General features: G+C 41.1%; 1 protein-coding gene across 6 annotated transcripts in view; it reads right to left on the bottom strand.

Moving 5' to 3' along the window:
• Nucleotides 1-7,570, bottom strand: part of ATP8B4 (ATPase phospholipid transporting 8B4 (putative)) — a 293,676-nt gene extending 286,106 nt beyond the window's left edge. For 2 of the 6 annotated variants that reach the window (XM_069596528.1, XM_069596532.1), the window contains exon 1: nt 7,334-7,566. The gene's annotated coding sequence lies outside the window, so the exon portion shown is untranslated. Of the gene's footprint in view, nt 1-1,459; nt 1,583-3,137; nt 3,271-6,939; nt 6,969-7,333 lie in introns of those variants that run through there. The other 4 variants (XM_069596530.1, XM_069596533.1, XM_069596531.1 and 1 more) reach the window with 3 other exon arrangements.
• Nucleotides 7,571-15,528: the final 7,958 nt, after the last annotated feature.

Genomic DNA, 15,528 nt, shown 5'->3' with positions numbered 1-15,528 from the left:
TATCCATGAGGAGCTATTTTTGTTCCAACAAAATTTCACAACAGATACAAAATGTGGACATGGGAAAAGATGAATGGATTCAGTGACAACACCACCTCGATCTGATGGCCCCATCTGGCCAATGGGTTTTAAGGCTCATCAGAAAGTTCTAAGTCAACTTGTTAGGGCTTGAAAACTCTCTGGAGACTAAGTTAACATATTCTGTTTTCATGAGCTCCGAGTCCCTCGAGCAGGTAAAAGGAAGAACAGTTCTTTAAGCAGGATGGCAAAAGGGACTCTCCACCCTGACAGGTGCCAATGAGAATGCAGGCAAGAAGAAATTTAATCTCTCAGGAAGTTATTAGGAGTACTGGCCACTGGCCAACATTTTCTTCCTTTCTCCTTGGTTTGCTAGATTGCTTTGAGGGATTAGCACCAACAGATAGCCAGTACACAGGATGAACATAATATATATTTGTGCAATACAAAGGTAACTAAAGAGAAAATATCCATGTAACCCCTTCTATCTCTTATTTTAGATCTTCCTACAAGCACTTTGCATTTTAAAATCCCCAATTAAGCATAAAGCAAAACCATATCATTTCTAAAATTACCTTTTAAGCCTTACAATTATTTCAATGCTTTTAATTTCTCTAATAACACCTTCCAAAATATCTTTAAAACTTTTTATTTTTAATATAATGAATAAATCTTTTTTAAATTTAGTCATTTTTGCCTTTGTAGAAAATATGCTCTATTTCATATTTAATGCAGAGTGATAATATAATCACTGTTGTATGAATTAAACATTTCTCTGATGTTTGTGAAAATTGTTCCTTATTAATGATCTTATCCAAGTGTTTTTACTCTCTAAAACATGTGGTTATAACAAAAATTAAGAATTCAAGTCCACATTTCCTCCAATCCAATCGTTTCTTTATAATAACAACAACCCAGATATATCTAATGGAGTATTCATAGTAATATTTTAGATTATAGTGTAAATTTGAGGAAGTAAATTTTAGTTCTTTTATTGTCTTATATTTATCAATTCACCAAAATACCCCAGCTGACATTGACTGATGTTAGAGAAAAGAAAAAGCCATCTTCTATTGAACTTTCAGATCCGTGAGGGTCTAAGGAAATAGACTGAGGGGGAAAAAAAAAAAAGGTGATAAAGAAGGATTTGCTAAAATAAAATATAGTTTACGATTTTGAAATTCAACCATTTACAAGTGCTGAAGCAAACATTATCTACATAAAAACATTGTTCCTTTTTTGAAATCACCCCAAAGCAGGAGAAATGAAAGAAGGTAAGTCACTGAATGGGTTTTACCTTACCCTTGCCTTCATCTCGTGCAAGGGGTTAAGATGTTGGTTTTCGTGTGTCAAAGTCTTGCTGGATTTTTATAAGAAAGACAAGTCTGGGGAAAGTTGGAAGAGAGAGAAATATAACCCAAATAATAGCTAGGTACTTTACCTATATTCATTTATGTGAGTACTCTTTTGGAAAAGATTGAGAGTGATGCTTGCATGAAGAATTTGATTTTTTTTTTAAATTTCCAGTTCAGGTTTTGAATCTTGGTCACAGAATGTAATTCTTCTAATAGAAAGAAAAAAAATGGCAAAGTCAAAAGAAAACTCCAGTTTGTTTAGGGAAAATAAGAAGTTGATTTCAGATACCTTGAGATTAAGGACCATAAAAAGATATCCAAGTTGGAAATGCTACTCAAGCAGCTGTCTGCATAAGGGGGCATACTGGTCATATTATGATTCCTCATAGAGGTCCCTACTTTACAATTAAAATGGGTACACTAGGGTGCAGGCGACTCAACACTTTAAGTAAAGGATTAAAATGGAGTTTCTCTTTAAAGATCAGAGGCCATTCAACAATCAGGTTATTACAGTTAATTCCCCTTGCTCCAATTCCACAATCACCAAGCAACCTGCTGATGACAACTTGCTTTCCCACAGAAGTCTGCCTACAGGGAAGGAATACACTAGCCACGCATGCTGAAGTGAACATTCTGGTCCTCCTGACAGTTCCACTGTACATTTTCAATTAATAAATTGTGGTTCATCCGTCTAGATCATCTGTCTCCTGAGCTATATTACTCTGCCCCAGAAATGCAGATCTGTTTTTGGTATGCTGTTGACTTATGATCTAAAGAATACAGGACAAATGACCCACCCTGGCCATAATAAACTCACCAACAGGCCACCAAGGGCAGGGCCGGCTGATCTGCTCAAGGGGCAGCAGGATGTGGTGGCTGCAAGCTTGTCTTTTACAGTCAAAGAAACTGACCTTGGATTCCTGCTTTTTCCACCAGCATTACAGAATCCAGGGCAAGTAAGCTGTCTAAGCCTCAGAACCCACCTGGACAGGTCGTTGGGAAAAGGGAGCTCATTATATAGCTATCTTGAAGGCAATCCTCTGAATGTCCTCTGTCAAAATGTCTAAATAAACATTAGGATAAAATGAGGACAGTAAGAGTAACTCCTGTAAGACATTCTGCAGCAAAGGAGGTAACTGCAACTGGGTAATGAGACTTTAAAGAGAAAATGTATTTACAGTGGGGATCCAGGGCCATAGCGATAAATTGAGGGAATAAAACCAGTAGGAAGGGAGAATGAAAATATGAGGGAGGGGGACAGCAAGACAAAGGAATCAGAGGAGACTAGAAAAGAAAGGGGAAAGGAAGGGGTGGAGCAGTTGGAGAAGGGACAGGAGGAGCAGCTGAAGCCAGGAAAGTAGGGCAAGCACATTCCTGGCAGCTCTCCCTTCTCGCCAGAGTGCTGCCAGGGAGCACCCTCAGCCTGGCTTCATCTCAGGGTCAAGGGAGGAACAGGGGTGTGCCCAAGGAGGATCCTCTACATCCTTTGAGCAGTGCATCCTCTCCAGTTCTCAGAACTCAGCAACAAGACCCCAGAGAGCTTCAAGGAGCCCAACTCAGCCCTCACCCCTGTGAGGTCTCTAGCCCCCCCCCCACCAGTCTGTTCTCCTGTCTCCATTCTGCTCTTGCCTCCCTCTCTCCCCAGCTCTGCCTCCTCTCCCTCTTGGGAGGCACTGTCCTGAACAAGAAAGACTTTCTGGAGAGCAGACCCCAATCTCAGCTCAGCCACTTTCTATCTAGTGTCACTCTGACCAGGTCACTTACCCTTCCTAAGACTCACTCTCCGAATCTGTAAAACAGAAGAAATAATGCCTTCCTCCCAGGGCTGTTGTGAGAATATACAGCTCACTCCATAAAAATGTGATCCCTCCCCCTCCTCCCTTCCTCCCCATCTGTCTTCTCTCCTCCTACTCCCTCCCCTTTTCTCTGCTTTCACTCTCTCAGTTTCCTTTCCCTGTTTCCTTCTCTTTCACTTTCTCACTAAGGCACATGCCTTCCAACCCAACCCACCTCCTTTCTGAAGACTAATCCACCAAGAGAGAGGGGAGGTGGGCTGAGGCTAGGTGAGTGGAAGAACCCCTCTGCTTGAGCAATAGTGGGGCCTAAGGATGGGAAGAGGGATGGCAGGATTAGGGAGTTAGCTCCTTCTTTCCTCCTCTGCTGTCCACCTTCTCTGGTCCTGCCCCTGCCCCTATTCTCCCTCTGGCCCTAGGTTCCCAGAAGCTCAAAAGCAAAGCTTCAGCAAGTCCCCCCACCTCTGGACATGGTGACCTTGCAATCATATACACTGGCAACACTGTCTATCAGCCCAAGAATATTCCCCCTGCTCCAGGCCTCTAAGGGATGGGGTGGGGGAGGGAGCACAGCTCTGAGACTCCAGGGAAGGGATATTTTTGGTCCAAAAGGGAAATCTCAGCCTTCGGAGGTTAGATCAATGATGGATAAAGTAAAGAATAAGCCCAAGCCTCAGTCCTACATGTGTGCAGTTTTGACTATGAAGTGAGAGTAGGAGGTATAGATAATGTTATCATCATATTTGGTGTGACAACTGCCAGCACCCATAGGGCTTGCAGAAAGAAGATACTGGGCAAAAATAAAAGAAAAAAAATTTAAGCCAGTCTGTGTTTGTCAAAGTGATGGTTAGCACAGACAAATGTATAAGCTGCCTACCAATTATATCGAATTACCATGCCTCAACAATAAAGTATTTTATTTCCCATATAATATATATCAGATTGATGGTGTTGTGAGTTATTATGTTGGCACTGAAGTCTGTTTATATTCTGTTAGGCATGCAGCTGTTACCCAGCCACAGAATACTAAAGTGGTGGGAACCCTGCTTCCTTTTTCCTCTTGTTTATGTCCTGCTTATTTTCCAACAGTTTCCTTTTCTCTTTCCTTTCTCATCCTTTCCTCATCTGCTCTCACTGCCTCTCTTGTGCACTTTCAAAACCCTTTTCCTCATCCTGCCCTTTCTCTATCAAACATGCCTCCCTCGGCTTCTTCTTTCCCCTTCTCCATTAGCCTGGAGCCAGAGGACCGGGTTTGATCCTGTTAGCTCTCTCCTTCCAGCAAGTTCCCCTCCATTCTAAGCCCTGGTTTTCTCATCTGTAAACAGAGACAATCAGCTAACTAATGGGATCATTTAACAAACTGAGGTCATGCCTGTAAAAAAAAAAAAAATTAGCATAGTGCCTCCTAATACAAAGTTAAACACTCAATAAAGGAAAGCTATTACTTTAATTTTTCTTAAATATATCCTTAACTCTATATATGTAGAAAACCTCCTATCAAATCTGAGAGCATCTCTACTGACATTCAGTCATCAAGCACTTATCAGACACCTGTTCTACATCAAACTTGGGCTGGGTAGAGGGATGCAAGGATCATTTCTTCAAAAGCCAGGAGTCTGGGGTAGATGAGATCATAAACATAGAAACTTCAATATTGCAGGTCTGTGTCAGAGGAAGGGACTGAGAACCACGGAGACAGAGGGAAGGGGGTCACCAAGCCTGCTTTGCAGAGTCAGCTACGATCTCACACATGGTAATTCCCAGTCAAGTCCTGAGTTTGCTCAATAAAGCAAGGTAAGTACAAGCTAAAAGAACAGCAAGTGGAAAGACCAAGTATTGTGAAAGGGAGCAGTGACAGTCATGGAACCAAATTACAAGGAGCATGGAGGAGTGTGGTGTGTATGGGGCTGGCAAGATAGGTAAGAGATGGAGTCTGAAAGAAGTCATCATTGTCAGCATCATCACTCCCATCCACTAAGTACCTAGCCTCATGCTAAGCACATGTTAAATGTAACCTCTCATTTAATCCTTACCAAAATGTTATGGGTAGGAACTATTGTTCTCCCATTTTATAGATGAAGTGACACAGGACATTGTTACAGTCAAGATCTTGATAGATCCCCAGGTATTGGGGAGGCAGAAGTGTTCTCTCTGCAGAAAGGTATGCTTAGAATCTAGGCTCCCTTCTCCACTGTCATTGCTTCCTCGTGTGCCTCTATGTGAGTGCAAGCTGACAGAGTTTTTAGGAAGGTTTTACTCTCACAGCCAAGAACAGGAATGGAAAAAGATGGGGGGATAATGACAACAGGTAACGGAGCTGGATTCTAGAAATGTGTCTGTAGTTGAAACTGACAAATGTTAAAAATGGTCCACATGCTGGGGCACAAAGCAAGAAAGAATCTGGGATGACTTCTGAGTTTTTGGCTCAGGACAAGAGAGGATAATTAATGAAAATGACAAATAGAGCAGTGAAAGGAGAAGGTAGAGGAGCCGAAGCAGAAATTGAGGTGTGACAATAGTTAAGTTCACTTTGAGCACACTAGGCTTGAAATGCCTCTTGATCACTGAAAATAGCCTCAGCACAAAAGAGAAGAGACCAATTTGTAGACTTGGAATCATCAACATATAAGGAAGCACTGAAGTCATAGGGGATGAATGATCTCATTCAGAAAGAAAAATAATGAAGAGAAGTGAGGAGAGGCCAGCGGGTGAGGATGAGTCAGTGAGAGGACGAGGACAAGGTCCAAGGGAACACCCAACCTCAAAAGAAGGTTCACAGAAAGATATATGGAAACAGAACGCTGTAGCTTTCCTCCTACACCCTCTTCTTCAGGGCATCCAGCACTGAGGCTGGTGCAGGGTAGGCAGGTGCTCAGCAAACTAACACTGAGTGAAGAATAGGAGAGAAAAGAAAAAGGTAGCCTCAAATTAAGGAAGGACCATTTCCAGAACTACAATGATCAATATTTAATGTTTATATTTAACATTTAATTAGAATTTTATTTGTCAATATTGCCAAGAAGTAAGACTTGAGGCATGCACTACAAGCGTGGAGCATTTTGAGGTTACAGTGTTTTCCCTGACATCTCTTGAGAAATCCTGAAAGCAAATACTAGCATCTGATTCCTGTACATGCTGTGCAAGCATCTAGTATACACACATTAAGAAGTTTTATTTCAAGGACAGTAGCAGTTTATTTGAAACAACAGGTTAAGTTTCTTTTTCCTACTAAATGAAAATTTCTAATGTATCATATAAGAAAAAAACAAAATCCTTCTGAGCACAAAAAAATCCTCCAATGACACAAAAAAATCACTTGGCTCCTCATTTTTTAAAGATACATCATGATGATGAAATGATATAAAAACACAAAACAGACAAATATAGGTCTCAAAATTCTAGGTCTCAAAACCCTCTGAATTTACATTCTGCTGTAAAGGCAGGCAGGGGACAACACAGGTAAGGTTGGCTGGTCTGGAACACAGGTGTTGGTAATCCCATACACGATCCCATATCTCATCTCCTTTCTGATAAGTTTTCAGCCCCTATTTAATGTTTCTCACTCATCTTTTTTTTTTTTTCAAAACAACTCATTGTTAACTAGGGATATGAGACTCTCTCATGTCTATCAACAAAACAACTAGAAGAATCCATTTCTCTGTTCATAGAAATCTCAGTACTAGAAACATATCTACCCCTTATGCCTTAAAGGGAGAGTTTAGTGACAAACTGTTTATGTCCAAAGGAAGAATTGATCATAAAATGAACAATACCTTGAATAGGTGCATCAGTTATGAGCCCTCTGGGAGAAAAAAAAAAAAAAAAAACTAAAATCAACTGTGGTCAAAGGAAGTGACAAGTATCCAGAAACCAAGAAAAAATGCTGCACTGATGTTTCTCCACTAGCCATGTAATAGATGATGCTAACAGAATCAACATTTGAACTTCAAAGGAAAAAAAGAAAATGTCCGATTTTCCAAATCCAACTAACTTCCCCCCAAAATTATTTTTTAATGAGAGGAGAATAATAAAGACTGTTTGCTAAACTTCAACACACAGAAAATAAAAACAAAACAGTAACCCGGAAAAGAGAAACAAAAAGCACCAAACGAGGCAGAGCTAACTCCCTCTTGGTCCCAGCAACCTTTCAGTGCTCCCCAGACTCACCTCAGCCTTGACCTAAGCCTCTCTTCACAAAGGGGAGATTGCCCAGCAGCGCAGCAAGATCAAACAGGTACCCATTCCGTGACCATAGCAGTGAGAACAATGAGAAAAGCCAGACTATTCTGAAAGCTCTAGTAATTACATAGAAAACAAACTGGGTCTCTAGGGGACATTCTTGAAAATCTGAGATCAACTCCCGGAAAAACACTCTTGGCCACTTACCACTACCGGAAGCTGCTCAAGGTAGATCAGAAGTAGCATCTCATCAGAAAAGGAGGAAGGAGTTGCAGGGAAGCAGCTTCACTACCAGTGAAGAACAGAGGGAGCAAAAAACAGTCCTTGGAAACATACCAAAAGCCCAGAAGAGTTTCTCCTGGAAGAGTTGCCTGTTGCTACTCCCAGGGCAGAACTGGTTAATCTTGGAAAAACAAAAGGGAGCTCCCTAGAGGCTGGCTTCCCCAGGATGGCTTTTTCTGTAGGAATCAAGAGTTCAGAAGAACAGAAGCAGATAAGGAAAGGGGTCACCATGGCTTCGAATTATCAAACTTTTATCAACCCTCGACTGAGGAAGATAAGTAAATATCTTTGGAGTTGCTACCTGTTTTTGCCAGAGTTGAAGGAATCAGCAATGTCAATTTTTTAAAAAAATCATTAGAAGGGGACTTCAACTCTCTTATGCATGAAAGCTAAGCACATTCAAGCAACATGTAACATGCAGAGTGAGGACTTCTTTTTTTCCCCAACATCCTTAATTTCAGCTCAGAGGAAGCAAACCATTAACCCTAAGGATGCTGAAGAAAAAATGCACATGGAAACAGATTTAAACTTCTTAGTTTAGAATCACCTAGACAGGGTTCTGGTTGTTGTGCTTTTTTTTTTTTCTTAAGAGTGTTCTGGTTTTTAACATGGAATTAGATAAAAACAAAATATTTTGGTCCATGTCTATTTTGAAAGGATTAGGGCTACTTTTCAACATATCTAAAGCCAGTTATGGGGTTTCCAGAAGTTGCATCAGATTTGCAGTTAAGGACTGAAACCAAATATGTTTTAATCATATCTCTCTAACCAGTGCAAGTTGATCCCCTGTGTCAACTCTCTTCTCAAACAAGACACTGAGCCCTCAACTTTCCACTGAAAGCCAGATCAGAGAGAAGGGAGGGCCTTTCCATGCTGAGGCCCCATAGTCACAAAGAAAGGAGAGATTTCTTGAATCAATGGAAACAGAATAAAAAACATAATCAGAGAAAACTAACCAAACCAATCACATGGACCACAGAATTGTCTAACTCAATGAAACTAAGAGCCATGCCATATAGGGCAACCCAAGATGCACAGGTCATGGTGGACAGTTCTGACAAAACATGGTCCACTGGAGAAAGGAATGGTAAACCACTTCAATATCTTGCCTTGAGAACCCCATGAACAGTATGAAAAGACAAAAAGATATAACATGGAAAGATGAACTTCCCAGGTCAGTAGGTACCCAAAATGCTACAGAAGAAACAACTCCAGAAAGAATGAAGAGATGAGGCAAAAGCAAAAACAACACCCAGCTATGAAAGTGAAGTCCAATGCCGTAAAGAACACCACTTCATAGGAACCTGGAATGTTAGGTTCATGAATCAAGGTAAGTTGGAAGTGCTCAAATAAGAGATGGCAAGAGTGAACATTGACATTTTAGGAATCAGTGAACTAAAAGGACTGGTATGGGCGAATTAACTCAGATGACCATTATATCTACTACTGTGGGCAGGAATCCCGTAGAAGAAATAGAGTAGCCATCATAGTCAACAAAAGAGTCCAAAATGCAATACTTAGGTGCAGTCTCAAAAATGACAGAATGATCTCTGTTCATTTCCAAGGCAAACCATTCAATATCACAGTAATCCAAGTCTATGGCCCAACCACTAAGCCTGAAGAAACTGAAGTTGAATGGTTCTATGAAGACCTACAAGAAGATGTCCTTTTCATCACAGGGGACTGGAATGCAAAAGTAGGAAGTCCAGACATACCTCGAGTAACAGGCAAGTTTGGCCTTGGAGTACAAAATCAAACAGGGCAAGGCTAATAGAGTTTTGCCAAGAGAATGCTCTTGTCATAGCAAACACCCTCTTCCAACAACACAAGAGAAGACTCTACACATGGACATCACCAGATGGTCAACACCGAAATAAGGTTGATTATATTCTTTGCAGTCGAAGATGGAGAAGCTCTATACAGTCAGCAAAAATAAGACCAGGAGCTGATTGTGGCTCAAATCATGAGCTCCTTATTGCCAAATTCAGACTTAAATTGAAGAAATCAGGGAAAACCACTAGAACATTTAGGTATGACCTAAATCAAATCCCTTACAATTATACAGTGGAAGTGACAAATAGATTCAAGCAATTAGATGTGCATGAATGCATGAAGAACTATGGACAGAGGTTCATGACACTGTACAGGAGGAAATGATCAAGACTATCCCCAAGAAAAAGAAATGCAAAAAGGCAAAATGGCTGTCTATAGGAGGCCTTACAATAGCTGAGAAAAGAAGAGAAGTAAAAGGCAAAGGAGAAAGGAAAGATATACTCATTTAAATGCATAGTTCCAAAGAATAGCAAGTAGAGAAAAGAAAGAATTCCTCAGTGATCAGTGCAAAGAAATAGAGGAAAATAACAGAATGGGAAAGACTAGAGATCTCATCAAGAAAATTAGAGATAGCAAGGGAACATTTCATGCAAAGATGTGTACAATCAAGGACAGAAACAGTATGGACCTAACAGAAGCAGAAGATATTAAGAAGAGGTGTCAAGAATACACAGAAGAACTATACAAAAAAAGATCTTAATGACTTGGATAACCACAATGGTGTGATCACTCACCTAGAGCCAGACATCCTGGCGTCTGAAGTCAAATAGGCCTTAGGAAGCATCACTACGAACATAGTGGAGGTGACGGAATTCCAGTTGAGGTATTTCAAATCCTAAAAGATGATGTTATGAAAGTGCTGCACTCAATATGCCAGAAAATTTGGACAACTCAACAGTGGCCACAGGATTGGAAAAAGTCAGTTTTCATTCCAATCCTAAAGAAAGGCAATGCCAAAGAATGTTCAAACACCACACAATTGCACTCATCTCACACATTAGCAAAGTAATACTCAAAATTCTCCATGCCAGGCTCCAACAGTACATGAACCAAGAATTTCCAGACGTTCAAGCTGGATTTTTAAAAGAACCAGAGATCAAATTGCCAACATCCACTGGATCATTGAAAAAGCAAGAGAGTTCCAGAAAAACATATGCTTTATTGACTATGCCAAAGGCTTTGACTGTGTGGATCACAATAAACTGTGGAAAATTCTTAAAGAGGTGGGAATATCAGTCCACCTGACCTGCCTCCTGAGAAATCTGTATGCAGGTCAAGAAGCAACAGTGAGAATTGTATATGGAACAACAGACTGGTTCCAAATCAGGAAAGGAGTACATCAAGCCTGTATACTGTCACCCTGCTTGTTTAAACTATACGCTGAGTACATCTCGTGGAATGTCAAACTGGAAGAAGCACAAGCTGGAATCAAGATTGCCAGGAGAAATATCAATAACCTCAGATATGCAGATGACACCACCTTTCTGGCAGAAAGCAAAGAGGAACTGAAGAGCCTCCTGATAGAAGTGAAAGAGGAGAGTGAAAAAGCTGGCTTCAAACTCAGTATTCCAAAAATGAAGATCTTGGCATCTGGTCTGAGCCCTTCATGGCAAATAGATGGGGAAACAATGGAAACAGTAACAGACTTTTATTTTCTTGGGCTCCAGAATCACTGCAGATAGTGACTGCAGCCATGAAATTAAAAGACACTTGCTCCTTGGAAAAGCTATGACCAACCTAGACAGCATATTAAAAGCAGAGACATTACTTTGCCAACAAAGGTCCATTTAGTCAAAGCTACGGTTTTTCCAGTAGTCATGTATGGATGTGAGATGCTGATGTATGGCAATACAATAAAGTAATTAACCTCCAATTAAAATAAATAAATTTATATTTAAAAAAAAAGAAAGCTGCATGCCAAAGAATTGATGCTTTTGAATTGCAGTGTGGGAGAAGACTCTCAAGAGTCTGTTGGACTTCAAGGAGGTAAAACCAGTCCATCCTAAAGGAAATCAGTCCTAAATATTCACTGGAAGGACTGATGCTAAAGCTGAAACTCTAATACTTTGCCACCTGATGCAAAAACCTGACTCATTTGAAAAGACCCTGATACTGGGAAAGACTGAAGGCAGGAGAAGGGGACAACAGAGGATGAGATGGTTGGATGGCATCACCGACTCGATGGACATGAGTTTGAGCAAGCTCGGGGAGTTGGTGGTGGATAGGGAGGCCTGGCAGGCTGCAGTCCATGGGGTCATAGAGCTGAACATGACTGAGCAGCTGAACTGAATTTCTTGAATCAAGAGTGATAGCTCCCTTCCTTGCATAAGAAAAAGGACCAAGAACAGTCTATATGAAGAAGCAATCATTTCTTTGAAATATTTATAATGAAAAACTCTTTTGAATTAAAAAAAATTTTAAGTATAACCTCTATACCTTTGCCTGTCATATTGATAACTATTACAAGTGTGGTAGTTACCTTTGTTGAAGGATATTTAAGGAAATCTACACATTCTCCTTCATTGTTAATGGGGATAGAAACTGATAAAATATTTTAAAGGGAAATTAATGCCTGTCAAATATAGAAATGTGTATGTTTCCCTCTCTCAGGAATTTACCTTACAAGATGACCACAAATATGTGCAAACATACTATAAAAATGTTACAGTGCTGTGATAGCAAAAAATCTAAAAACGGCTTACGTATAGGAGACTGCCTAAGTAAGCTGAGGTTCAGTTCAGTTCAGTCCTTCAGTCGTGTCTGACTCTTTGCAACCCCATGAATCACAGCATGCCAGGCCTCCCTGTCCATCACCAACTCCCAGAGTCCACCCAAACCCATCTCCATCAAGTCGGTGATGCCATCCAACCATCTCATCCTCTGTTGTCCCCTTCTCCTCCTGCCTTCAATCTTTCCCAGTATCAGGGTCTTTTCAAATGAGTCAGCTTTTTGCATCAGGTGTCCAAAATATTGGAGTTTCAGCTTCAACATCAGTCCTTACAATGAACTCCCAGGACTGATCTCCTTTAGGATGGACTTGTTGGACCTCCTTGCAGTCCAAGGGACTCTCAAGAATCCTTCAACACCACAGTTCAAAAGCATCAATTCTTCGGTGCTCAGCTTTCTTTATAGCCCAACTCTCACATCCATACATGACCACAGGAAAAACCATAACCTTGACTAGACGGAACTTCGTTGGCAAAGTAACGTCTCTGCTTTTTAATATGCTTTCTAGGTTGGTCACAACTTTTTTTCCAAGGAGTAAGTGTCTTTTAATTTCATGGCTGCAGTCACCATCTGAAGTGATTTTGGAGCCCAGAAAAATAAAGTGAGCCACTGTGTCCACTGTTCCCCATCTATTTCCCATGAAGTGATGGGACCAGATGCCATGATCTTAGTTTCCTGAATGTTGAGCTTTAAGCCAACTTTTACATTCATACAAAGGAGTACTATACAGCCATCAGGAGGGGGTCGAACTGGAGTGAAGAATCAGATGGTCTGGGTTCAGATCTGGCTCCATTAGTGACTGGCCAGGCAACTCTGAGAAAGTTCCCCAACCTCTCTGGGCCTCAGCTTCTCCTCTGTAAAAAAAGTGATAATTATAGTATTTACAATAGAGGATTGTTGTGAATAAGACAGTGCTTGGAGCATAGTAGATGCTCAATAATTATTAGTTGTTATCAACAAAAAAAGCAGGCCTTTTCAGACTGACAGGGAAAGATGTCCAAGATGTACCGTCATGTGAAAAGAACAGGTTGCAAAAGAATATGTATAGGATAATCCCATTTAGTAAAAATATTTTAAATATGCTTGCTGCTTGCTCTTTCTTCCAATTAAAATATAAGTTTCTTGAGAGCAGGGACTCTTTTTCACTGTTGTATCACCAATGTCCATGATAGGCATTCAATAAATAATTGTTGACTGAATGGATGATAGCAAGAAAGCTGAGCAAGAAGAAATAATAACTACCAGTGAAGATAGTTCCTAATATATTAATAATATTTATTATTATATTATTATATATACCCCACGCCTGAGGCCAGGGGCAGCAGCCAGGAGGAGCCACCCTGTGCAGGAGGCCAGAGATGGCAGCTGGGAGGAGCCACCCCACACCCGAGGTCAGGGGCGGCAGCTGAGAGGAACAACCAGAGGAGCAGTGGCTGCGCAGGCGCAGGAGGGCCTAGAGGTGCTATCCCATGTTGAAGGTCAGGAAGGGCAGTGGTAAGGAGATACCCCTAGTCCAAGGTAAGGAGCAGCAGCTGTGCTTTGCTGGAGCAGCCGTGAAGAGATACCCCAAGCCCAAGGTAAGAGAAACCCAAGTAAGGTGGTAGGTGTTGCAAGAGGGCATCGGAGGGCAGACACACTGAAACCATACTCACAGAAAACTAGTCAATCTAATCACACTAGGACCACAGCCTTGTCTAACTCAATGAAACCAAGCCATGCCTGCGGGGCAACCCAAGACAGGCGGGTCATGGTGGAGAGGCCTGACAGAATGTGGTCCACTGGAGAAGGGAATGGCAAGCCACTTCAGTATTCTTGCCTTCAGAACCCCATGAACAGTATGAAAAGGCAAAATGATAGGATACTGAAAGAGGAACTCCCCAGGTCATTAGGTGCCTAATATGCTACTGGAGATCAGTGGAGAAATAACTCCAGAAAGAATGAAGGGATGGAGTCAACGCAAAAACAATACCCAGCTGTGGATGTGACTGGTGATAGAAGCAAGGTCCAATGATGTAAAGAGCAATATTGCATAGGAACCTGGAATGTAGGGTCCATGAATCAAGGCAAATTGGAAGTGGTCAAACAGGAGATGGCAAAAGTGAACGTCGACATTCTAGGAATCAGAGAACTAAAATGCACTGGAATGGGTGAATTTAACTCAGATGACCATTATATCTACTACTGCGGGCAGGAATCCCTCAAAAGAAATGGAGTAGCCATCACGGTCAACAAAAGAGTCCGAAATGCAGTACTTGGATGCAGTCTCAAAAATGACAGAATGATCTCTGTTCGTCTCCAAGACAAACCATTCAATATCACAGTTATCCTAGTCTATGCCCCAACCAGTAATGCTGAAGAAGCTGAAGTTGAACGGTTTTATTAAGACCTATAAGACCTTTTAGAACTAACACCCAAAAAAGATGTCCTTTTCATTATAGGAGGCTGGAGTGCAGTAGGAAGTCAAGAAACACCTGGAGTAACAGGCAAATTTGGCCCTGGAATGCGGAATGAAGCAGGGCAAAGACTAACAGAGTTTTGCCAAGAAAATGCACTGGTCATAGCAAACACCCTCTTCCAACAACACAAGAGAAAACTACACATGGACATCACCAGATGGTCAACATCAACATCAGATTGATTATTTTCTTTGCAGCCCAAGATGGAGAAGCTCTATCCAGTCAACAAAAACAAGACCAGGAGCTGACTGTGGCTCAGATCATGAATTCCTTATTACCAAATTCAGACTGAAATTGAAGAAAGTAGGGAAAACCGCTAGACCATTCAGGTATGACCTCAGTCAAATCCCTTATGATTATACAGTGGAAGTGAGAAATAGATTTAAGGGCCTAGATCTGATAGACAGAATGCCTGATGAACTATGGAATGAGGTTCGTGACATTGTACAGGAGACAGGGAGCAAGACCATTCCCATGGAAAAGAAATGCAAAAAAAGCAAAATGGCTGTCTGGGGAGGCCTTACAAATAGCTGTGAAAAGAAGAGAAGTGAAAAGCCAAGGAGAAAAGGAAAGATACAAGCATCTGAATGCAGAGTTCCAGAGAACAGCAAGGAGAGATAAGAAAGGCTTCTTCAGCGATCAGTGCAAAGAAATAGAGGAAAAGAACAGAATGGGAAAGACTAGAGATCTCTTCAAGAAAATTAGAGATGCCAAGGGAACATTTCATGCTAAGATGGGCTCGATAAAGGACAGAAATGGTATGGACCTAACAGAAGCAGAAGATATTAAGAAGAGGTGGCAACAATACACAGAAGAACTATACAAAACAGATCTTCAAGACCCAGATAATCACGATGGTGTACTTACTGAGAGCCAGACATCCTG

The sequence above is a fragment of the Ovis canadensis genome, chromosome 7 (genome assembly GCF_042477335.2).
Source record: "Ovis canadensis isolate MfBH-ARS-UI-01 breed Bighorn chromosome 7, ARS-UI_OviCan_v2, whole genome shotgun sequence".
Classification (NCBI taxonomy): domain Eukaryota; kingdom Metazoa; phylum Chordata; class Mammalia; order Artiodactyla; family Bovidae; genus Ovis; species Ovis canadensis.
This window is presented reverse-complemented; position numbering and strand designations above follow the sequence as displayed.